This window comes from Amblyomma mixtum, chromosome 3, assembly GCF_055824585.1.
Source record: "Amblyomma mixtum isolate Tamu chromosome 3, ASM5582458v1, whole genome shotgun sequence".
NCBI lineage: Eukaryota > Metazoa > Arthropoda > Arachnida > Ixodida > Ixodidae > Amblyomma > Amblyomma mixtum.
In genome coordinates this window covers 61,032,210-61,058,515 of record NC_143014.1, presented here as the reverse complement: position 1 = coordinate 61,058,515, position 26,306 = coordinate 61,032,210, and the positions used below count along the sequence as shown (strand labels likewise).

General features: G+C 46.7%; 1 protein-coding gene across 3 annotated transcripts in view; it reads right to left on the bottom strand.

The window, feature by feature from the left end:
• LOC149350375 (puratrophin-1-like) overlaps window positions 1-25,925 on the bottom strand; it is a 525,363-nt gene extending 499,438 nt beyond the window's left edge. The window contains exon 1 of one of the 3 annotated variants that reach the window (XM_089579386.1): window positions 25,612-25,925. The gene's annotated coding sequence lies outside the window, so the exon portion shown is untranslated. The remainder of the gene's footprint in view (window positions 1-25,611) is intronic. The other 2 variants (XM_089579388.1, XM_089579387.1) reach the window with 2 other exon arrangements.
• Window positions 25,926-26,306: the final 381 nt, after the last annotated feature.

Below are 26,306 nucleotides of genomic sequence, written 5' to 3'. Positions count from 1 at the left end.
GAAACAGCATCTCTGTTCTCCACTCGCCCTGATGCTATCGCGCGAAGGGCAAAGAATGGTTTATGGGTGTTTAACGTCCCAAAGCTACTCAGGCTATATGAGGGACGCCGTAGCGAAGGGCTCCAGATAATTTGGAACACTTGGAGTTTTTTTTTTTTTTTTAATGTAGTACACTGACATCGCACAGCACACTGGTCTCTAGCATTTCGCCTCCATCGAAATGCGACCGCCGCGGACGGAATCGAACCACGGAGTTTTGCTGCGTTCAATTTCGTGCGTCTTCTCGCTGGAAAGTGCACACAGTCATTTGCCGTTCCCCGCGGGAACCAGACGGCGTGCTCCGGAGAACGTTATTAAAATACTGAGCACTGGAAAAAAAAATAAACAGTGACCGTGACGATGGTCGTTTGTTGGAACCATTTGACTCAGGACAGCTTCTTCCTTCTCGGTAATCATCAGCTTTCCTCCCCGTAATCACTAGCTTACCTTGTAATCACTCATTTAATGTCGCACGATCGTGTTGTAATCGCGGTTCAGTTTTGTAGGCGCGCGTCATTGACAAATTAACTTCTTCAGGAGCCTTCGGTAGTGTCTACGGATGTTTTTACATTGCTGTTATTGATGCTTGCCCTCGATGAGTCAGCCACAACGTTAGCAGTCTAGTTCAGCATGGCCATACGTCAAAGCGATGGTGCACGCTGAACTGGGCCGACGTAATGCAGAACAAGCAGGCGACGAGATGATTTAAGAGGCAGACGTAGATAGTGCAATACTGCGTGATATCTCCAGGATTTACCTTTGTCTTGTTTTCTCATCCTTCAACCGCCCCTCCCCTCGCTTACTTCGCTTTGAAGTGGCGGTGAGACTTTGAAATTAGTTTTCAAAAGTTGGCTGTACCATTGTTTTAATAAAATCTATGGCCGTAAAATTTGCAAGGAATGTTAAAGATGGACGTAGCTTGGATTAGAGCTGCTTTCTATTGCATTTACAAGAAAGAAATAAAACTGACTGTCTGACAAAAGAGATGAAAAGTTTGTGAAGTGTATTTGTTTTTTTTTCTTTTTTGCTAAAAAACTGCTATCTGTAGAGAGTTGAAATTTGGTACGAGAGTGGCAACCATTGCATAACTGATGCCAAAATTATGCGCTTCAAACACAAACTAGATTTCTGTTTTTTTTTTATTGTTGATGAGAAAAACTGCCACCCATGAATGGTTTTTTCTTAGAAAAACACAAATGAACTTAGGCTATTGATTCTGGTACCGGCTATGTAAATGACATTGATGAACACCTGTAAAAAATTTTGTTTGCTTATACCATATAGTTCCCGGGAAAAGGTACACAAACCTCCAAAAATGTTCAGAAAAACGCGAATAAAGTCTCTGAAAACACCCACTTTTCCGTTCGACATGATGACGAAAAAAGACCGAAAATTATTTTTGAAATCGTGCATACCCGAGTGTGATATATTTTCTGAAAGGTAAAAGAATTCTCTATCATTTGGTCGCAAAATAACAAAATTGCGTTTTTGAAAAAAAAAAAAAACAACAACCTCTCACGGCACCCTTCCTTAAATCCGCTCTTGTTTGGGACCTGTGAAAGGAAGTTGCAAACTGCCCATGTACCATGTTCCGATGCTGTCTGCCTTTCTCGAGCTCACGGAGTTCACACATGGCGTAACTGTCGGCCATAGGACACCGACGGCGAATCGGTCTGCGGAAGCACATTGGACCGTGTCGTCCAGTTGGTCCACAAACGCTTCAAAATCGCCGAATATCTGTCGACGGTGATTGGCGTTCTGGGCGGCCGCCAACAAGGATAACATCGAAAACATCAGGAGAACTTCGTGAGGTTACCCTTGCAGACCAGTCATACGGCGCAGTTTCGGGACAGTTTTCTGGACAAACGCGGAGTGGAAGAACAATAGTCTGCTCCACCATGACAACGCGCCCGCTCACACATCTCTCGTTGTTCGACAGTTCCTGACTCTCCAAGAACATCATAATACTTCCGTACCTGCCCTATTCGCCTGACTTTGCTACCTGTGACTTTTTCTTGTTCCTGAAAATAAAATCGAATTCCACGAACTTTTGGGTAGCACTTCGTACACTATATGCGGTGGTGATTATCGTCACTAGCAGCACGGGAGCGCGTGGCCTTCAATACGATCAGAATTGTCTAACTGCACCACGGGGAACGCACACGCATGCGCAGGGTGCTTTAGATCAGATTACGTCTTCTTCACGTCCACCACGCACGTCATCGGAGCGCCCGCACGTGTTCTGCTGCGCGAATTTCTTGACACCAGGGAAGCTGGTTGGAAATCCGTAAAGTTAGCTTGGAAAAAAGGAAAAGCGAAAAAGAACCTCAGCAAGTATTAACTTCCACTGTTTTAAACAATGTGGCTGTTTTATTTTTGTTAAAGCGCATGCTAGCAGTACCTTACCTGCTTCGTGTGCCTTGTCAGCTTGTCTTGTAATCTGCCGCCAAATGAAGCTAAGAAAGCAAGAATCAGCACTGGGAAGTGCGCCGGGGTAAGGGACTAGTGCCATTGATAAGCGCATATATAGGCAACCGTTCAGGCATTGCACATTATCCTTGCGTAATAGCATGGTAATGCACCTGGGATAGGATCCCTAATGGTTTTGTTTAACTAAATTTGGCGAAAAAAGCGCTTACTCATGCAAGCAAGTGCGAAATTCTGCTAGCGGAAGCTTGTTCCAAGGCAGCGTTGTAGTTATTAGTTTACGAAGCACGACAGCCAGAAAGATATAAAGCTTTATTGTCGCAGTGAAAACCTGACATAGTAAGCCAACTAGGCAGACAAAGGCACCAGGAAGCTATGAAGGCACTTAGTACAGCGTTATTTCCCCGTTCGCGCTAAACGGCTGCTGCCTTGGACGGCAATGACTCGCACTGGGCAGATTGACGCCATACACTATATTTTTCAGCTGCCCAGCAAACTGCCACTTTTCATGATATTTTCCATTGATAAAACAATCAATCAATCTTTCTGGCTGTTTTGTTTGTGCAGCAAGCTCGTGTAGTGGCACTGGAAAACTACGTGCCCTGGCACTTGTGGTTCCTTGCATTGAAATGCGTGGGCGAATATAACCATCCCCTCTATTCGGCCACTGGAATTTTGATCCCCTTTGGAATCATGTAGAACGATAACGCGCATTGCCTGAACCACTGCCGAAAGCCGCGCATTCCAACGAAAATGTCAAACAGGCCGATTTTGCGACGAAGCTTCAGTGCCGATTTTTTGTCAAATTCAGCTCGAGCAATACTTGAAGCGAAGTCGAGGACGTCCGTAAAGAAGATACAGCCTTAACGGCATTGATTAAATACGACAGGAAGAAATCCCCATTAGGTAAGATGAGGAGCAGAGACAGCAATGGTTTTAAGAATGCGAAATTGCAGTCAGCTTTCCTGATGCCATTCAAAGCGAGCGTAAGAGTGTACAAACCTCTCTCCCCTGTCCGTTCTTGCTATCGCTCCCCTGTATACTCCCCTCACAATCATCTCCCTTTTGCCTTTAATTTCCGCCGGCTGCAGCTCGGGTGCTTACGATATTAGATAGCAATTGCCGCGGCCAGCAACACTCTTTTGCTTCCCCCCCTTTTTTTTTTCATTTTAAAAATAAACCACTACCGCTACCACCACGACGGGCAGACGCCCCGCTAACGTAGAGCGCGCGAAGGGAAGGTACTATAATCGAAAATACGCTCCTCATGCGTGTAAGTTCACCGAGACTCCGTTAGATAGGTCTGAGGGTATCGAAAGCCGCGTGCTCCCGTGTTCACGCGGTGACAGTGACCACTGCTGTACAATCTCAGTGAAAACCTTAGGTCGCTGTGAATGGGCCAGGAGCGGCTGCATTCCGCTAACGCGGCGCTGCCATCGCCGGCGCACGGCGCCGCTCGCTTGGTCCGAGGATAAAAAGTGCGAGGGAAGCATGCCCTTCACACTCGGGCGTCCCTTGATAACAGCGCCCGTGAAAACATATATATATATCCCGAAGCGTCGAGTCAAATACAAATGTTTTCGTTAACGAAGCGTATACTTCACTACACACTCTTTTAAGCAGTCAACCACTTCATGCTCTCGCAACATATATATATATATATATATATATATATATATATATATATATATATTTGACGATCAATGTGCAGGCAGTACGTCTGTCAGATTATATGTGCAAGCTTTCGGATACGTGTACAGAACAACGATATTGTCAGCATTTATGCACACGAGAACAGCAATGAAATCATCGTGTATATCCAGTGGCGCGCAAAAGAAGAGCGGTTAATGCACAGATGGTTTAGAAGAACGTCAATTTGGGCTAGATGGTGCATTATTTGAGACTGAAATGGCAAGCGCGAAAGCAAAACGTACACAAAGACAGACGCAGGACATGCGCTGTCCTGCGTCTGTCTTGTGTACGTCTTGCTGCTCTATTGCCATTTCGGTTAATGCACAGTCAAAGGTGTCGTAGGCAGTGGATAAAGGGAGGCCAGAAAATTAGCTTCAAGCTTTTCATCAAAAAGCAAAGAAATGCTGCTCACTTAGTATGTACCCGTCGCTATCGGCACGGGCTGTTTATTGTGTGCTAAATTTCTGATGCTTTGCACTATTCGAAGAACTCGACATATTAAGTGCACACTTCACTCAGTAAATGCGCCAAAGACGACCCGTGATAGCTAATCAGGGGAGAAAACGAATGGATATTTGTACCCGTTGCTGCTCAAATAACGAGGTGCGCTTGCAAAAAGCTGCCGCTTTTTCGGGTTCTTTTCGATAGACGCGCATGTAGACGACGACTTCGATTAACTACAGCCATGAGAGGCAGCTGGGAACCCGCGGAATGTCGCCATATTTTGGCCCACCTGCCTCAGGGACTGGCGTCATTCGACGCCGTCTTTAATTAAGCTCAAATAGCTACGAGCGAACCCTGATTACCGCATGTTTCTCTCGCGTCCTCCACCGAGCTTTGCTACAAAGCGCAATTAGCCATTATTACTCGACCCCTGCTCAGCCACATGTAACAGGCCTCTTATACGGGAACTCGAAGTTGTCTCTAACTTCCGCGCGATAAGAGACGCAGCTGACCCCCCAGGAGCAACCTTGATTCGCGTCGTTGTGCGAGAGGCTGACTGTGCTCAAGGGCGTTGCTGGAAAAGGGTTCGTTCCGGCTCAAGGCGACAAGCGACGCGTCGTTTTCAGGCGTGCGCTCAATCGTGTAGCGCTGATCGCAGAGCCCGAGAGGCGTTGCCTGCCGCCAGCGAGCGCGTTCCTCACGCGCCGAAGTCGCAGCCACATGCACGCGCGCACAGGAAGGAAAGTGACGCGCCAGCCAACAAGACAGACGGGCGGAAAAGGCGCGACCTGTCGTAAAGTTCGTCGACAGCGCGCTGTGTGCGAAGTATCCAGCAGGGACAGTGACAACAAGGAGCGATGGACCGCTGAGAGCGCCGGCTTACCGCAACAGAAAAGCGTCCCTCCCTCGATGGCTCCCCTTCTGGCAGCTTCCTTGCAAAACCGGGCCCGCGTAGCACACACCGAACGCGCACCCTCGCGACAGTCCGCTTTCGCGTGATCCCGAAGAGGCGCGCTCACTGTCGATGTAACTTGCTCGACCGAACAGGGAGCGTCTGCCGCTGATCCCTTTCGAGCACGGACACCACCACTACTGTGTCGTGGATTAAGCGCTATTCGTCCAACTCCGAGATGGAAACCTGCAAACGCTGAAAGGATCGGAGGGCGGCGCGCAGCCGCATAGCGGGAGCGCTTCTAAGGCTGCTTTCTGTTTCACTTTTGGCCAGAAACTCCGACGCTTCCTCTGCTTTGCTTTCGTCACCGCCCTCTGGTTGCGCTTTTGTGTAGTACATTTTATGCGCATTTCGTAGCTCCTAATTGGCTCACGCGAGCACCCTCTGCTTGCGAAACCTGCCTCGTTGTTCTTAAAATGACCAGCAAGGGATCATCTTGTCTTTAGTACACACTGGAGTAACCACATATGACAAGTTTAACAAGAATTTCTTCATGTGATATAGACGTGTCGGTCTTTATGCCGAAAGCACGCCGGTTAGTGTCGGTCATTCGCAGCTCGTGCAGTAGCAGTTAAAGCCAAGAATCCCGAACGTGGTCGGAGTAAAAAACTCACTCGGTGCGCAAAAAGAGCGCCATCACTTTTCAGCGCCGCGCAAGGATTCGCCAACATTTTGATAAGACAACTACTGCAATGTTACTGATAGCCGAGAGGAGAAGTTTGATATGTATGCTGCGAGAAAATGAGGATATCTGCGTACCGGTAGATTGTGCGCATATTTCGTAAATGTGCACAGGCTAAGGACCGTTTCGCGGGTTTCAATCCGGTTGGAACTCAGTCGCCGCGTCAGTGTGATTGCTCTGCGACTACTGTGGATCATATTCTTCCACTGTATCTGCGATTGACCCATGTGGTGACGTCTTGTCAATTGGGGGCACGTGGGAGCTGCCGGCAGAAGGAGCGGAGCGGCCAGCCCGAGGAGGCAGCAAGCCTGCTTGCAGCTTCGACCGAATTCGTTGGTAAACGTTGCATGTGAAAGTATACTCACCAGAAGGCCGCCGCGGTGGCTCAGTGGTTATGGCGCTCGGCTGCTGACCTGAAAGGCGCGCGTTCGATCCCGGCAGTGGCAGTCACATTTCGATGGGGGCGAAATGCTAGGCGCCAGTCTACGGTGCGATGTCAGTGCACGTTAAAGAACCCCAGGTGGTAGAGTCGAAATTTCCCGAGCCCTTGACTACGGCGTCCCCCGTAGCCCGAGTCGCTTTGGGACGTTAAACCCCCGTAAACCAAACCAGTAGACACCTGAAATCACGCAGCCACATCACCGACTGCTCCGCATTTTTATAGTCGCAGCATATGAGATGGGCTTAACCAAGACGGTTTTGTTGAGGACGTCGTGGCTTGCGTCATGCGCAGGTCGTACAGTGAACTGTAAGCGTATGATTAAAACCCCAGCACTACACGCTAGAAAACTCCTCCTTTACAGAGCAGTAGAAGAACAAGCTTCTCCAAGCAGACAGCCCGCTGGATTATGATGATATTGGCAATGTTTATTTACGAAATCGACGCCACGCTGCGGCGGCGCTGTGAAATCGGCGCGCGTGGAGCGACATCATTTGCTCAATCGCGATCCTTTCGCAAGCACATCCAGATGTAGTTGTCCCAGTTTTTCTATAAAAATATACGTTAAGAGTTATGTTACATGGATATTTGCCCGCTAACGAGATGCGAAACTCAGCAACTGTCCTTGCGGAACTTTTCTGGTGCCAGCAGTATATACAGAGGGGACATGGGAACAGGAAGTTTTCCAGCAGTAGTAGAACGCTTGCAGGATCATGACAGCCCAGCTCTTTTCAGGCACTGGGACTATATTTCCAAAAAGATGATCTACCTGGGCTAAAAGGGCTTATGTAAATACAAGGCGCTACTTGTTGACAACATCGCTAAGCACACAATAGTTTTGTGTCTGATTGTTTCTGTAATGACAGTCCTTAATATGGAATACGTGCGTGGTGATAAGGTGCTTTGTTATCCACGTAAAGAGGGGTGGGGTGGTTGGATGATTTCATTCCAGTTCTATCTCAGCATGATTCTTTTTGCACTTCGTTATTGCCCCATATGCCCTCGCTGCGATCGGAATCAGTAAGACAGGTGGATGATGAGAATGGAATAAAATCGAACAAAAAGAACTCTATAGCGGCCTTACATTCATTACGTGGTTTCCGTCCACTGCTCACAAACAGTGCGTGCAAAAGGCGACCTCATTCTTCTCGCCTTCAATCTGTACACACGAGCAGAAATATATATTAAAGTTTAAAGTAGCACGTTGTTAATAAAATTCGTGAACATGGCTACAAGAAAAAAGGCGCACCTTTAAAACTCCCGGGACAGTGACTGGCAAACTTTTCTAGCTTGTTTTGCACGCCAGCGCAAAACAAATCGCTGGCAATCGCTGGGTCATGCTTACCTGTAGAGCGAAATGAAAAAAAAAAATTGGAGATCCCTGCGGCGACCCGCACTGGGAGAATGCGAAAGCATTTAGGCCTCCTCGGCACTCGTCGCCTCTCTTTGCCTCTCTTTATCATATTCCTTTTTTTTGTTAATTTAACTACTGAATGAGCGTAATTATCTTGGGCTTCAATTAAAGATCGATTTAAATGCTCTGATTGTACCTTCTTTTATCTCAATCAACCATTTTGGTTATTCAAATTTGGTTCCATGGTTGCTTTCCCGTCCACTTACTATATCCCCGTCCAGCCTATTCAACCGTCCAACGGTTTTTGCTGATAATTAATTAAATAATTATTTTATGTAAAGGAAAATGTTTTGTTCGATTAGTTACCACTCATAAAATACATTTCAATTCATTTCAAACTTCATTTTCAATAATTTGCCCTTTTTTGCACTATTTTACGTCCAGGCTGTTTTCCCGTCCACTCACTATATCGACGTCCGCGCTATTTCGACGTTTTTGTCGTCATTTTGGGCTCTAATTAACTACTCATCCTATCGACATAATTTCTTTTTGCGCAGCATCCTCACATCACCGCCTTTCGATTACTACCACTCGTTTGATGCTACCACTTCTGAAAACGTCACAACTGCTGCGGACACATTTTGCGGACACGTTTTGGTGACACGACACCGCCGACACAGCCTAGAAATGCTTTCGCAACCAAACTGGGTTTCTAGTTTTGGCATTCACGCGTTCGCTGCACAAGAATCTTTGTCATCGAAGTCGCTGATGTTCATTTCTCGCCGAACCTCGCGTCGACCACGTAGTACACGCGCCGCTCCGCTGTGACGCAGGCTGTTTTCAAACGCTTGACAGCGGTTTCCTTCTTGTCTCTCGTTTATTCCTTTACGTGTCCCCGAGAAACGAAAACCTGGCTCACGCGAGGTTGTCGCCTTCGACCAATAAGCGCGAGCTGATCGTGAAATTTGAAAACAAGCGCGATTCTATCCAGGTTGCCTACAAGATGAGTCCTCTAGCAAGTTAAAAAAAATGGGAAGAAATGAGATCTGCTGCAAGAGAACTGCAGTGCCTTCCAGCTGTTTGTTGCATCTGCTTTTACCGACACGGGAAACATCATCAAGCCACCAGGAAGAGGAAAAGTTATTTTCTGTAGCATGCGCAGTCTTCTGCGCGTGCGGAGTCATAACTTCAAGGAAAGCACCGTGCCTTCCATTACTGCAACGATAAAGAAGAGATTCTACTTTGCCGCCGATCACGAAGGACAGTGCTGTTTTTCGTAAGTGGCTTTTCTAGTTTCATCGAATCGGAAATTAAGGCTTCAGTTTCGCATCTTCTTTTATTTATTTTCAGTAGCTCTCTCGATGTTAGACTCGTAAATTGTCAACTTCTATGAAGAACCAGAAAGTACAAAACTGTACAACGATTTCTTCATAGTACTATCGCCACAATGTTCAGGTACAGCGTTTCTGTCCATCACGAAGAAACAATTTCTCATAATCAAAATGCAGAACACGGCAGTTTCGTCTACTCGCCCGATGGATGAAATGACAGAATAATTATAGCGTTTCGTGAGCAGACGCACCTCGGCTGCGTTGCCTACACCTTCCTGGTGCGTTTACTGTGACGAGGCTTAAAGAGGTTCCCGTAGAGCATGATGACTCGTATAGCAATCTTCCTGAGCAGCAGGACTGACGTGCACAAACAGTTTCGTGCTACGGGTTTTCTACACGCGGTAGCAGCTGCTTCACAAACTACTTCGAGGCAGTATCGTCCTTTCCTCACGAGTACGTGCTTGCGACTCTCTTTGATGTCATTTTTACACCATTCTTTTTCTTCCTATATTGCAATATTTGTGTAATTTCATTACTTTTCCCCTCTATCTTTTTTTTTTAACGTGATAGCGTTAAGTGCCTCTTTCAGCGGAAAACTCGGCGTCGTCGTCGTCGCCCACCCATGTGGCAGGTGGGACACCTAAGTGACGTGACCTTGTGACGTCATCACAATCTGCCTATCGGATCGTGAGCAAACTGACCTCCGTGGCATGTGGCAATTAAATTAATAATTAGACGCGAGCGGTTGCTCAGAGCGAGCAACCTGTGTCTCACAAGCCCCACCGGTGGCTGTGTCTGAAACAGCCACTTGCCGGCACAGCGGTGTATCGCTTAACAGCTGCACCACTGCGCCATAAGTGGTATGGCCAATTCAGCATATAACGCTATCATTCTCCGCTCCAGTTATTTTTTTAACGCTACCGGCGTGGCATGCCGCCAACGTAGGAGGCTCCCTCCTGGCCGTTAACTGATTCTCCCTCCTCCGTCGGTCTCAATAACGCTATGGATGCTTTGGCTAACTCAGTTTTTTCGCGCCTTATTATTAATGCGTTATAGCATTACAAGGGTCTGTGCAGGCATTCGGTTCAGATGACATTCGAGTCGACGGAGCTACGCGGAGACATTCCAGATTTTGGAATGCCTTCGAGCCCGAACCGACCAATAGCCGTCGCCGCTGCCGTCGTTTCGCCCCGCCCACAGCCGAGCGACTGCTTTCGGCTCTGTGGCTGTTCATTTCGATACCCGCTGCTCGCTTTTTTCTGCTGTTTGTTTAGGAAATAGCTCGTGCTCTGTCTGAGGGAATGCTTGAAGATAATATTACACCAACGAACATTAACCGCGTCAGCATGAAATTTCCACAGGAGTGCGCCGATGAGGACGACTGTATACTGTTGTTTACATTGCTGCGTACGAACAGCTAGAGCTCTTTTCATGACATAAAACGTAATCTGTGTTTTAGTTCTATTCAACAACCTGTTTTCTTTTTTACCAGTTGTACCCGTGCTTGTTTACGCAGTGCGACAATGTGTCGGAAGCGATGATGCAATCGCACGCTTGAGAAACACGACAGCCGGGTTGTTGACATCGAGCAGGACCGGCGCTTCTCGCTTCTTGTCCCGGCTTCCTCCGACGTGACCAGTACTTTATTTCAAACTACTTCATGCAGAAGTATGTTTGGCGACCATTCGCTTTAACTGGAACGGCCTAACTTGTTATCCACAAGCTAGAGACGGCGATGACTGCTGCTGGCCGTAAAGCCCGACTCGGCAGTCTGGGTCACATCGGCCTTTGCCGTTCATCGTATACGTGTCCTGCGGTGTAAGCAATAGTTGATTTCAGGTCGCTGTTGCCAAAACTACACTCGGTGACCATTTGCATTCGCCAAAGCTTGTGATTCGCTCTTCACAACCACCGCAATCACAGATCCAACCCGGCGGACTCGCTAGGCCTAGTCGTCGCGGAAGGGATGGGAGCCGTCGTCGACTGAAATTAATTTGGCAAGCGCTTATCGCTGGTGAGTGTTCAGGTGTGCACATGTGAAATGTAGCCGTTCGTATCGCTCATTTAGAAGCACGAACATATTCACACGGCCGCCTCATCATCGTGCTTTCGCTCAGCCGCCGACAAGGCTGACGGTCCGCCGATCGGATTCGTCGGTGTCGTTGGCCTGGCAAATCTGTCCCATTACAATGATATTATAGCAAACTAGATATTTCACTATAATGACATGTTGCTGTTGAGCGTGATATATAGTGTCGTTGTCGGACTAGTGTGACCGCCGCCGTCGTCGTCGTTCTACACTGAAAACGAGCTGAGGCTTTCGAATGCGTTTGGTAAGTGTCGTGTAGCACCGCGGGAGTCCGTCGAGTCCGAATGTCATTCCAATTCTCGAATGTCATTCGACTCGGATGTCATTCGAACGTTGCCGTGTGTATACCATCGCTAAAAAAAGAGCAGAAAAAGAGCCAAAACGACTCGGGCTACGAGGGACGCCGTAGTGAAGGGTGGGGGAAATTTCGGCCACCTGTGGTTCTTTAACGTGCACGGACATCGCACAGTACACGGCCTTCTAGAATTTCTCCTACATCGAAATTCGACCACCACAGCCGGGATGGCGCACTTAGGCGAAGTGTATTTCAGTGGCAATAATTTATGTAGACGGGTTGTATATTTTCTTGCCTACCGCGTGTAAAGTATCCCATGTCCACAGAAGGAGCGCATTCATGGTTGTTGCGACGTCTGTCGGGAGGAATTGGGTATCCCTGAGGTCCAGCAGGACCTCAAGTTGCGTCCCGCAGTGGCAGTGGAGAGGCGCATTCGCTGTGCTTTGAGTTGCTGCTCTGCGATGTTCTCAAGCTTATCGAGTCCACCGTGATCATAGAGGTGATGTTTATGACTGTGCCTTGGTAACCCTATGATGAAGAGGAATGCTTCGCTGTTAAGGACCTCGAGGCGCTGAAAATGCTTCTATGTTCACTTTTCGTAAAGGACGCCTCGCGGCCTGCCTCTGCAAGGAATTGCAAAATGTGATCGAGACCAGCTTGCAGTGTAGTACCTGCTTGCCAGGGCAGCCGATTGTTTTCTATATCCAGCACTCTTAGAAAAAAGGTAGTAGTACTTACTAACTTTTCGGGTAGTAACTGGTTGTCACAAATGTTACTACCCTGTTAGTAGCTGCAGTTAGTAACGGGAAGGTTAGTAACAGTTACTAACCCATTGAGTTAATAATGGCTGCTACCCGCAGTTAGTAACGGGAAGTTATAGTAGTATTTACTAAAAAAATGAATAGAAACTCGCATATGTTGCTAGATTCATCGTACGGTGTGCTGGCGTGGCTTGTCAAATCTATGCGTACTCGAAAAATAGAAAAAGCTTCATAATGAACTTGACTAATTCCGGAATCCAGACAGAGCTGTCAGAGAGTGCTGGCCGTAAATCACACTCTTAGGTTGAAGCGTATCGAGCAAAAGAGGTTCAGAATGTGGGAAATACACAAATCAGAAAGAGTCACACTCGCGCAATGCGCGTGCACAGGTAAATCTTTCTCAGTCTTATATACTCCGTAAATAAGACTCTCATTTACGGGCTAGTGGCTCTTACCAGTTGAGCTAAGATACCAGCGTTAATTATGACGTTGAGATTGTAGAAACAGCTTATAGTCTACCTAACCATATGCCCCTGCAGAAATGTTTAATTACAAAAAAAATTTTTTGGCACGGCAGTCTGTGTCAGTTATATTCTTTGAATTTATTTTCGGGTTAAAGGAACGGTTACTAACTAGGCAGTAACTAGCGACCATACTTAGTAAAAAGATAGCAAGGGCTACTTTTACTAACTATACCTTGAAGTGGGTAGTTAATAGCTGATAAAAAGTAGTAAAACGAAGTCAGAGTTAGCAACTGTTGCACTTACTACCTTTTGCTACCTTTCTACTGACTTTTTTTTTTTAAGAGTGAGAGGTAATATGAATATATGGAGAACTGGAGGGTGGTATGCTCGTCTGAAGAGCCATAACGACGTTTTTAAGAAGAAAGGACCGCAGCTTGAGGTACTCCGATGTGATGTGCTGTTTGCAGTCCTGTTGTGATGACGACTCTATGCGGTTGTGCAGCCCGACAGTATATCCCGTGCAAATACGAGCGGCTTGACATGTATATCGGCCATATGCGCGCGTTCAATCGATGCTCTGGGGTGTGTAGTCGAAGGCTTTGTTGACATTTAATGTAATGAGGGTGCGCGTGGCTGGCGAGTGGAGAGGTACTGCAGTATGCATGGTGGAGCAACAAGAAGGTAGTCTTGTGCATTCAAGCGTGAGTGGTGCGAGGTGGTGAAACGTCTGATTTCGCTCTATTTTCCATTGCACGCAAACAAGAACTATCCGGTCCACGCGTTTTCAAATGACACTACCAGCCGCAATGGTTCGGAGCCCAAGGTCGCTGGATCGAATCCCGGCCGCGCCGGCCGTATTGCGATGGAAGCGAAAGCAAAAGCGTTCGTGCACTGTACGATGTCAGAACACGTTAAAGAACCTGGTGGTCGAAATTAATCCGAAGCCCTCCACTGCGGCGCCCCCATAGCCCACGTGCCGCTTTGGAATGCTTAACCCCACATACTACTACAAATGTTACCAGTCAGAGACATGGGGCGGAGGTTAAGTATACAGATGTCAACTGGATCAACGAGGTTTGGGAAAACAGCGTGCCATCCCAAGAATGTAAGGAAGGCATCTATTCTGTTTCCATACAAAAAGCACGCGAGTACCCACATCCGTTCCTAGTTTGCCTGCAGTCGGCTGCGTTTTCTTGCCTTGCCCGCCAGCACTTGCGGCGGCCTCAAGTATGGGCCTGTCGTGCCATCTCTCGGTGACTCATTCTATCGCCGGCCTACGCATGCCGATCTCGATACTCGCCAGCGCAAGTAGAGAGCAGCACGTGGTGTATGCTTCGAATCACGATGGAAGAATATCCATAGAGAAAGATATTGGTATCTTTCTCTAATTGGGTTGGTTTGTTCATAGAAGGAAAATGATAGGTGTAACGTTAAGAGGCCGGAAGAGGGCGAAGTGGGTGAGGGAACAAACGCGGGTTAATGACATCTTAGTTGAAATCAAGAGGAAGAAATGGGCTTGGGCCTGGGAATGTAAAGCGAAGGCATGATAACCGCTAGTCATTAAGGGTAACGGAGTGGATTCCAAGAGAAAGCAAACGTAGCAGGGGACGGCAGAAAGTTAGGTGGGCGGATGGGATTAAGAAGTTTGCGGGGATACAGTGGCGGCAACTGACAAAGGACAGGGTTAATTGGAGAGACATGGGAGAGGCCTTCGCCCTGCAGTGGGTGTAGTCAGGCTGATGATGATGATGATGATCTTTCTCTATGGAATATCTTTGAATGCAGTAACTACGAAATAACTGAGATGCTTAGAAACCAGCAGCCATCAGGCGTTGCCATTTACTATCTTCGTGCTTTTGATAACTGCGGAAGTTCCGAAGTAACTTTTAAAGAGGAGGACGCCCCTCCAGGCTTCAGCGGAGCTTAGAGCGAAACGCTGCCCTGTAGCTTAGAGCTTATTGAGCACCTTTCATACGTCATCGTACATCATAAGCCCGTCCGTCATAGTACGTAAAAGCGCAAATCTAAGTGCCATGCCCAGCCGTCGAAAGACTGGCGCTTTCATGGAATTTTCACGACTTCAGCCGCAATCCTGCTCTTTTCCTTCAACACAGCGCTGCAGATAGTTTATGGCGGGTAGACAAATGATATTTATATGAGGGCTTTTGTTTGAAGTTCTCGCTTATGTTTCATAACGGTTCACGTAGCTTTATTTCTACCAAAGCAGCGAAGGAAAGCAGTGAAAAACAGAGAAAAACGGCATTTTTATAGCTGCAAACACTATGTGTGGCATGAAAGTGCAATACACACGCTGATGTTAATGTTTTTTCGGCAGCAAAGTACGCATTTATTGCTGAGAAAAATTGATTTAAAAATCGAACTTTTTTTTTTCTCTGGATCTAGATTCAAACTAGTGATGCCAAGACCGAAAAGGACTCAGTGATCACTGACTGGAAGTGGATGGCGGCGTACTGTAGGCTCAGTGCTTCACGCGCAATAAACTGTCTTGACGTCAACTAAGTTTAGCCGCGGAAAAGGCCGCTGGTGGCGGCACCAGTATTTCAGTTTTTTTTTTACATTTTCTAAATTATACCAGCTCCGTTTTCAGGAAAATTACCGTTTTTGTCCTTTTAGCCACGTAATTTATGAATATCGGCCAAATTTAATTTCTTTAACTAAAGCACTTTCATCTTATCTGGAAGTGTTCAAAGGCCGTGTGTTGCAACCCCTATCGCCTAAACAACGCACAGATGGGTACTATCAGCGTCAAAAGAAACGCAAACAAGACATTTGAAACACGAACTGAAAAGGGAGATTGTGTTAAACAGGGAAAGCTCAGTAATCGCGCAAATTAATTTCATACTGAAAGCATGATGGCTGTGCTTTAGAAGCGTTAAACAATCGCGTATATAAGTATTTTTTCTCCAGCAGTTAATACATTATTGATGTTTTTGTGTTGGCACTTCATTTTTCTTGTTCGCGTTTCATTTGACGCTGATGTTAAGTACATATTCCAAAGACAGTTTGCGCTCGTTCGGTGGTTATAATGTGGGCATTCTGATAACATAACTTTCGAAAGTTAATAAAATCTAGCAAGTTTAGAATATCGATATACATACCCTAGACCGACATGAAAATAATATTCGATGTTTTTTTTCCCTCGTAATCCTCCCTCGTTTCCGCGCACTTCAGTATCGGCGCACAAGCCTCCGTGGTTGTTTGTGGAACAAAGAATGCACTAATTTTCTGATTTCCTGGTCGCTCCCAACCCTCCAATGTTATTCAGACGAATAATAATCGTACGGCGCAAGATGGAAGCTGTATCGATAAAGATGCAGGATTTCGAATCTCAGCCTCCGATATCTTCCAAGAAATTCGGCAACCATGTCTAGGCTTGCATTGTCATGTGGGAGAAAAGCACTTTAAAGATAAGCCCTTGCCGATAAGAGCGATGACGCCGATGAGTGAGCATATATGATTGTTCTAGATATCTTTCTTTCTCCTCCAACACGAAGTCCTTACTGGGAAGTAACGCAGCGGAGAACACCTTCTTCTCACACTTGATATTACGGGCGCCTTTGACAACATATCGCACTCTACCATCCTAGAAGGTCTCAATCAGACACACTGCGGCTCTCGCATGTTCCAATGTATCTCAACCTTCTTCATCCCCCGAACATCGGATCCACCAGGTCGTCTCCCTTCCCAGAACCTGACGAGGGCACTCCATAGGGGGCCTTCCTATCACCACTCCTATTAAATGTAGCCATGGCCTCTCTCGCCCACAAGCTCTCCACGCTCTCAGACATCGGATGTACCATCGATGCTGATGACATTGCCATCTGGTCAAACCGAGGATCAAGCCCTACAAACAGCCATCACTATGGTCGAGCATTTTGCCCAGGCCAGCGGTGCGCAATATGCACCGGAAAAATCGTAAATCATCCATATTCACGGTCCCCGCTATCGTACCCCCAGCCCAATCATGCTCCAAAATCACGACCACCCTACTGAGGAAAAGTCGCTCATCAGAGTGTTTGCCCTCTCGGCCCAACATGATGGCAAGCCCACCCACGCCATTGCCACGCTACGCACGTCCGTGCTCAATATCGCCCGTATGGTACGACGTCGCAGGACATCGCTAGGGCATGCACGGGGACGAGACTATCCACCTCGTCACAGACCTGGCCATCAGTCGAATTCAATATGGCCTCCCATACCACAATGTTGATCCCGTCGCCAAGAGTAGGATCGATATCCTTATCCGTACCCTTTTTAAGAGAGCTCTGGACCTCCCCATGTGTACATCTGCCACAAGACACCTTGCTCTCGAGGTTCACAACATGTTTTCGGGTAGGGCCATCCTCTCACGAACAGGTGACCCGAACGTCACCAAGACCCTGGCCCTGACCGGGTTTTTCCTACCACCATTATCCGCTCCCACCTTCACACGGGCTCTGTCTCTCGTCATACGAACCACAAGTCCCAGGGCCCCCACCGTAAGGCCCGTCTTCGCAGCTTCCTAGGCGATCCGGTCAAGACACCACGCTCATATATGTTGACGTGGCTTCTTATGCCCCGCCCCATAGATATATGACTGCGCTGGTGTCAATCATGCCAACACCTCCTATCTTGGAGCGTATTTCACGGCCTCGGACCAGGCTGTCGCAGAAGCCATCGTTATAGCCATCACCATCAAAATGAGCGACACGCAACGCCACGGCTCCCACATTTTTACAGACTCCCAAGTCGGCTGCAGAGCCTACACGAGTGGTCATGTCCCGTGCACGGCTGTCCGCGTTCTGAGCGGCCATCTCCAAAATGATCACGTCATCATCTGGGTCCCAGACATGCAGGTATCGATGGCGATATTAGGGCAGCGCCCTAGCTCGGGAATATACCTCCTGAGCGGTGCACCCCGACTGTACCCTCTACACCCTTTCAACAAGTCGACCCGGACTCCTTTTATACAATAAAAGTTTATTATCCTCTTTTTTTCACGAAGTTCAAGCATTGGTTCCTTCCTGTCCCAAAATGGAGCTAACATCACCTTGATGGTCGAGGGTTATGACTGGAACGCTTTCTGTAGCAACGTTTATAGATACTTTTTCAAAAAAGTATCCATAAACGTTGATATGTAGCTTTGGACCGTCAGTGTTGCCATTGTAAAAGCTGTCGCGAGATTTCAGGTTCATCGTAGTCAATGCGGAACTCGTTCGGCGGGGTGATACGCATTAGAAAATTTTCCCCGGCTCGTTATATTGCGCCTCAAAACTTGCGAAAGTCTGCACAGGATTTATACCGTGCACACCAGTCTGCATGTTGACCACTAAACATCAGCCAAATTCCTTATAGCTGAGCACTTTATGTACTAACGAATGTGTGGATTTCCCAATTATAGTCATATCAGTGAGAAGACCTTCTGTAGAAGCGGTCTTATTTAGAGGAATGACTGACGGCGTTAGCGTTGACACCGCCGCATCGCTGATGGCCATGGTGCGACGACTAGAGCGTAGCCAATCCCGACTTATGTCCGAGAAGCGTAGCTCAAGCCGAACAATTTTATAAAGCGCCCATCCATTCGTAGACGGCTTTCCCTTGATTAAAACACCCTGATAGTGGAGCGCCTTCTGCAGTGAATACTACTCCTTCGTACTCTAGAAGTCTGAATACTGGCCGCACCTCCAAGACTACGAACAGCCAAGGGTACAAGCACTTTTAATGTGAAGGCATTAGATGGCTCACTGACACGAATGCCGTCTCCCAAAAAGAAGGGGTGTTACAAAACTTTCGATCGATCTAAACGGTGTGACGTCATCACAGGCGGGAAAATACGGAATGTTAACCAGTAGTACCCATTACTAATAATTACAACTGCACCAACTACAAAGGAATACAACAAAATTGGAATAGAATTGCAATGCTTTCTCATTACTCGCACGCGATTTCCTTAAGTTCCCCCAGTATTAAGGCAACTACAATAAGCATATGTTTTTATCTATTAACGAGAATCAACACCAGACAAAGGGGAATCATCAGCACATGCTTCTTTGTCAGGAGATTTCAAACTCTTGGCATGTTTATTTTTAAGCGAATATAATCAGTTTACTGCTACTTTTTGAACCGCCCTTTGAGCTATACTGTGACTAAAGTTCGGGGCAGTGACAGTAACATTTAGCTTTCTTCAGAAGCCAATCTTAATGAAATAAATCGCAGAACCTTAAAACTCGAAAACCGTTTACCACTGTCATTGGAGTTGAGGAGAGAGATCGTTAGCTGACAATGTCATATTCTCCGAACATAATCAAATGCACCTGCGTTAATTCATGCAGCAGTAAAACAGTTACCAAGGAAATCTGAGACCCATCTGCTTGGAGGAAGGCCTCCTATACATTCAGCGACAAGTAAGGTACGCCTGCTTTTAAAACGAGGCACAATTGTGCAGGTTGTTGAGGGTTTCCCTCGTTTTCTGTGCTGCTCTTCATAGTGCAGCGCTTGCGGTGCTGGATATGAACCGTTAAAGAAGCCATTCATCGCTAAAGAGCACACTCTTTATTCCGTTAGCATATGCCACTCGGAAGAAGCCCGCGATAAACGCCGGGAAGGCATACTTTGCACTTGCTACTGCCTCATCCTGTTATCAAGAGCAGCGCCTGCCAAGAGAGAAATTTCCCCCAACATCAGCAGCCTGGAAGTAGTACCCGATAAGCGCCAGTAAGACGCGTGCCGCACATTCTAATGATTCTGCCTTCTATCAAGAGAGGCTTGGCACGGAAGGGTGATCCCACCCAACCTCCGAAACCGCAAGTAGAAAGCGCCAGCGCCTGAAGCGATATTAAACTTATGCCCAGCTCGCTGTGGGGCTCTTGATGCTTCATGAACGCTGCAAATAAAAGTCACGTTTTCCGCGCTGCTTGAGAGATGCGCGAACCGGCCAGAAGACGCTCCCGTTTATGTCCAGCCAAGCATATCGTGATGAGCCTTTTATTCATGAAAGTCTCCAAGCTGTTGGGGCAAGCGAAGTGAATTGTCAGCTGCCTAGTAAAGTCGTACGTCAGGACAGGCGTCTGAGCGTGATCCGGTGCTTCATGAATATTTATTTTATTCGTTCGTGTTCCTCCTTTACACTCTGTCTCGCTTACTCATTGATTCTGGAGGTAATGTTTGCATGGCGCCGTTCCAGTGGCGAAAAAGAATTGGATGCCAATGGGCTCGGGATGAAATTGTGGCAGAATCGGTATGGTATGGTTGTGAGATTTTACATCAAAAGGCCGCGCATGGGCTACGAGGGAAGCCGCAGTCGAGGGCTCGGGATTAATTTCGTCCGCCAATGGTTGTCCAACGTGCACTGGCAATGCACAGCACGCGGCCGTTTTTGCATTTCGCCTCCATCGAAATGCGGCCGCCGCGACCGGGATTCGATCCCGCGTCCTTGGGCTCAGGAGCCGAACGCGACAGCCACTAAGCCACCGCGGTGCGGATAGGTACAGAACCATCAGCCCCCTATCCGTTCACTGAGCCCACGGAAGGAAGAATCTCAGTGCTTACAAACGATTCACAAAATTAGGCGCTACGTTGCGCAAAAAACGCCTACTGCACTGTAGCTCATGAGTTAACGCAAGCGAAGCTAACTCGACAAAGCGTGTTGCAGATGAAAGGTGCTACACTTTTGCTGAACATAAGTTTCTGGTCGCTTAGAAGGGTGAAAGTGTTTGCATTTTGAGGAAACAATAGGCTCCGTCTAAATTAGGCGTGCTGGATTCTTTTTTTTTGCCTTGGACAAATTTGGGGAAAGGAAAGGGATCAAAGACGCGCATACTGGGAACCTGTGCGGCGGATGTTATCAAGTGTCGGCCCTGCGGGCACAGCCAGTAGACCCAGCACGTCCGAAGGCCATCTGACCAAATGATCCGGCTCGATGTCTGTACCAGACATCTTGGATCCGACTGTGTAAATGAAGGATTCATATAGGTGCACATTGTACACTTTTAAGCAAGCTATGTTCGGTAAGTTATGTGAATATAAATAGACGGTGATTTTTTTCTACCTTTACATATTTTTTGCTTTTACAAAATGTGAGAGATACGTTGGTACGGTTTGTTGCGCTGGATTGTACAGCAAGGCGGAGATTATGCATCTCGTATGGCTCAATAATTAGGCGATTAATTAACTTAAATTGAGAATCTGTGAAAACTAAGTTGGTGACAAACGAGTGCTTCGAACAAAACCACTCTTCATTAAATATAACATGCTTAAGGCCGACCAAGTTTATTATTTTAAACTGCTGCAGTGGGTTCATAAAAATTGGCTACATATCACACCTGTCGACAGTTGCAATTCGTACGCAATACGTAAACCACACTACACAACGCCCACCACAAGAACTGCTTACTGGAGGCAAAGATTGAATTTTCAAGCAATTAATATATTAAACGTGCAATATGCAAAGTCCTTCCAAAACTTCAAAAAAGAATGCAGAGTGTTATTAGTGGGCAGTGGCATTACATTTGTATAACTTCTATACATTCCTGTTATTTATCCCATGTTTTGCACGTCACTCAGGGATTGACTTTTATATTGCGTACTGTTTCATTATTTGCATTATACGTCAATATAAATCCTTGCTGTAATTTACCGTTCTAGTTATTTACCGGACTAGTGAATTCTGTGCAGCTTGCCCTATTTTTTTATAACGCATACCAAATTGGTTGTTATAATATTTTCTGCTTGTGTATTTCCTGGTTTTGTTACAGTGCATTATATTTATTACTTATCACGTGGGAACATTGCCAATGTTTTGGAGATGTGCTTTCAAATTATTTTCAAATTTCGTTGTGGCTAAATTTTGTGACTTGTATGAATATTATGCTGCTTTGAACTGTAGGCGCCGAGACTCTGACAGGCATCTTGCCTTTACCTCTGCCCCCTGCACGAGGAGAATCCATGATGCAATAAAAAAGTTAATAAAATTTTTAGTTTCTTTATTTTAGGGGGCATGTTTGTACTGCGGAATTGATGGCCGTCAACATCGAAAGTGAGCTGCGTTCTTAAATTTGCGTAATCAGCGATATGTTTCGAACTATCGAAAGTCAAAAACACGCATTTGAAAGGACTTTTGAGTTGGCTTTCCAGCATTGCTTAACTACAAAATGGCGTCGCTGCGCGTGTTATCGTTGCCGAAATCACGTTAACTGCTTCTACGTCATGAAACAGAATAGCTGTGCTTCTATTTGATGCATAAGAAGTGTAAGAGACGCCATTTTATAAATATGCAATGCGGGAAAGCTAACTCAGTGAGCTTTCAAATGCGTATTTTTGACGTCCGATACTTCGGTGCACATTGAAGATTATGAAAATTTAAAAACACAGCTCACCTTTGACGTTGACGGCCATCAGTTTCGCGATATAATCGTGCCCCCCAAAGTAAAAAATAAAAAAAAGTTTATTCGTTAATTTTAGTCAATTAATTTTTTAATTATTGATCCATATGCGGTACGTAATGTCCCCGTGCTGTACAACCAAGCTCAACAAACCGCATCTATGTATCCCTCGCAGTTTTAAAAATAGAAATCTGTAACGGTTAACAGACAATCACCCTGTATATTGAATCCATATGTTGTGACAGAAAGCATTTCAAGCAGTTCGGCCGTTGCAGTGACTAAAGAATCTCAGAAGTCGTTAAACGCGGGATACTAGTTAAGATAAAAATGTAATAGGGTTTCAGGAGCATCGCTGTATTACCCCGGTCCCAAGTGAGCGCTGTCCTGGTTTCGTCGTCTGACGGCTGTCGGTGTTTTTCCACCGAAGCAGCGTCAATAACAGGCAGAATAGCAAGCACAATGCAAAACGGATTTCTCTGCACGCGCTGCAGGGGCCCGAACATTTATTACGGTAAAATAGAACGCAGCCCTTCGTACCACCCCCCCCCCCCCCTTCCATCCCCCGCTCCTGCTCCCCGTTCCTTACTTGCTCTGAAGGCTCGTTTTCCTTTGAATAAGTGCACTCGTAGGTCTCTGATTAGAATATCACCTGCTGGAACACGTACGTAGCGGGAAATTGATTACACCTACTGCGCGACACAATTTAGGTGCGTCCTTTCTGGCAGCCACTATCTTCCCGCAAGCAACAACTCCGTGACTAGTTATCCCTCTTCAACCACAGAGTTCGATTTCGAAGCTCAGCTTAAAATATGTAAACTTGATATGGCACGATTCTTTCAAAAATATATCTTTTTCCGCCTACGCATGTTTGATTGCAATCTGCACAAGGAGCTTTAAACTACCACACATTATAGTCATCAATGTTTTGTGTCCAACGGTATCAACGTTTTCCGTTTACAAGGCGCACATCATGACATCGGGCATACAGTCGTCTGTTTGTTCACTTACTTTTCCTTCTCTTGTCCGAGGGAAAATGTTTTCCTGACCGCGTTTCTTTTTCATAGCACTCTCGCAGAAACGAAGGTTGCTCCATTTCCGTAGTCGCTGCCATCGGTGCACGCACCACTTGCTCGCCTTAACACGATGTGCAGGTGAGCTTTCATGCACCTCTCATATCACTTCCGATTTCTGCCTCAAAATCCACTGGGAAGGTACAGTATAACAAAGGAAACGTCACGTTAGGTAAAAATATTCGGCTCTGTAAGCAAACAGCTAACAAACGCCTTAAAATTTTGCAACTTGAATATTCTTTGGAACTCGATCACATGGTAGAAGTGCTCAGCAACGAAAACTATTCAATGTGAATTACACTTCTCTACATATTGCGTGAACGTAAAATGAAGATATTTTCTGCAAAGTCGAAGGAGATCCTCAATAAGTACTGACATTAGTTATCATCGATCATCTCTCAGCTGTTTCGATATGGTACTGAGTGAACACAGTGTGCGCGCACGCACGCACGCAGGCACGCACGCACGCACACGCACGCACGCACGCACGCACACGCACGCACACGCACGCACGCACGCGCACACGCGCGTACGCACACTCTCTCTAACGGCAAAAAGAAGAAAAAATATCGATGAAGCCATGACGGTAAGCAGATTAAATACCTTGGAATAATAATTTAAGAAAACTTCACTTGGTCTGCTTATATGTTCATCCTAGTCTCAATAGTACCGGAAGAGCTCTATTTATTAAAAGAAATTAAGACGTCATTCAGCGGGCAAGATAACATTAGACGCTTAATTCTCATTCAGAAGACAGTTTATCTAATGTGCCGACATTGCATGGGATAAATATAGTGATATCATTCCCCTATGAAGAGAACAAAGAAAAGCGTTCGCTAAGGATTATTTATCACTTGTACAATAAAAACCGCTCTTGATCGAATACATTTTAAACACTATAAAACCACCGCAACCTGCTCCGGATAAAAATGCGCTTACCATGATTATTAACCCAACAAACCAAATTAATAACCCAACAAACATCAATTTGAACACCTGTATGCAGTTCAACAAGAGACGACTGACCCGAGTTAAGGGTAAAAAAAAAATCATAACGCTGCAAGTGAGAGCCGACGCTTACTGCTACTCGCTCTTTTGTAGAACAATCTGAACTGGAATTTGCTCACACTGCGGAACTGGTCCTCTCTTGATTTTTATCTTGTTTCCTCCAGAGAGTGCAGTAGAATTTTCTGTGAGATTTAGCTGGAGCTTTGTGGTTGTTCCGTATCCTCCAAATCTTATATGCTCAACTGAAAGTGCGTTGTACTATGGGCAGTCTCTTTCAAAAGTTCTCATGCCATTAGGTTTAATGCCGGCCCGCGTGGCTGAGATCTAGCGCCCCAGGCGCTTCAAGCTTTGAAGAAGTGATAAACTTTATCGTATCCTACCGGGATTTCTAGCGCTGCGCATGCCATATAAGCCGTACTGCAGAGCCCAGAACCGAACATGGTGCCATGTAAACTTTTAAAAGGACGGTGCACTGCTGTTTTTGTTGTCACTTCACACTGATTTTTTTTTTTTTTTTGCATACGCTGTCTTCACCTTTTTGTTGCTGTTGCCGCCAACTAGCGCGATAGTCAATTTATACTGAACAAAGCTACTGTCGAGGCCTCAAACTCAGGGCTGGCGCTATTAGGTAAACAAAGAAATGAATCACTCCGCGAAACCTGCGCTTTTTCCCTATTTGCGCACACGTATATTTGCGCGAACATTTACTCCTTAAGAGTGTGCTTGAGTGCGCCTGAGTACGCTTGAGGCTCGTGCGATTTCCGCCATTTTTATGCAACGGCTTTTCTCGTTCTTCGTAAATGCGTCATGTGACTTGATACGCTTTCCGTTCTCCCGTATTTCGAGGCACAGTTTATCCTGTTGCAGTATAGGGAACCGGTCAACGTGATGCAACGTCGACTGCAAAATACGTATGAGGCGCTGTACCTTTCTTTCCGTTCCGAGCTATACGTCAGAACAGCCGAAGGAACAAACCACAAACGTGCTCCTCCGCGAGCTCCAACGAGTTTGCACTCCTCAACATATCTTGAGGCGTTGCTGTTTATAGTGCGCTACCAGAAATGTGGGTTAAAATTAACTGCTCTCTTAATTTTTGGTTGATCCGATTTCCCCTCCATGCCTTTGCATCGGCATCATGGAAAGCGGAATCGAACTACGCGAATGATAAACAAATTCCCTCCCACCTTTGTCACCCTCCAGGGAGGCGCGTGTGGCCCTCGTCGGTGAGGCCGAAATTGATTCTTCGGTGGGCGGAGTGTGGTGGCGGCCGAAATTATCCCAGGCGCGTACTCCCTCTCACTCCCGCACACACCGGCAGCCAGAGCGCGTACAGAGCGACCTACTTCCGTCCTTTGGCACAGGTGTTCAACTCAAAAGTGCATCAGCGCGAAGTTCGCGTCACGCCAGTGGCTGCCGCTAGACGCGCGCAGTGTATCGAGGCTGCGGGGCGCGTTTGCCGAGGGCGCGTAGTGTACGTGTAGTGTCGAGTTGTCGCTAGAGCGACGTAGGCGCCGTAATGTATCCACAACTTTTCCTCCTTCCCCGGACTCCGCCGAAAAGAAACAGGTGGAGGCAAGAAAACTCAAACTAAAAACAAAAAGGAAGCGATAACCCACTCGCTGTTAATTTCAACTTCCCTGTTAGTGCGGCCCCAGTCGACGATCGGCGCTGGAGACGTCAGCAGTCAGCATGCGCTTGTGTATACAGAGTTTGTGGCCGCAGCAGTTGGCGTATAAACAGTGCTCACCCACCTGAACGTCGCGTGCTACGAGAAGAGCCTTGTGTGACTCAACGCAAGCGTCTTTATGCAGTTGCATGTTCGTTCGACCGCAGCCCGCGGACGCGTGTGAACTCCGTTACTGCTTTTATACATTCTTCG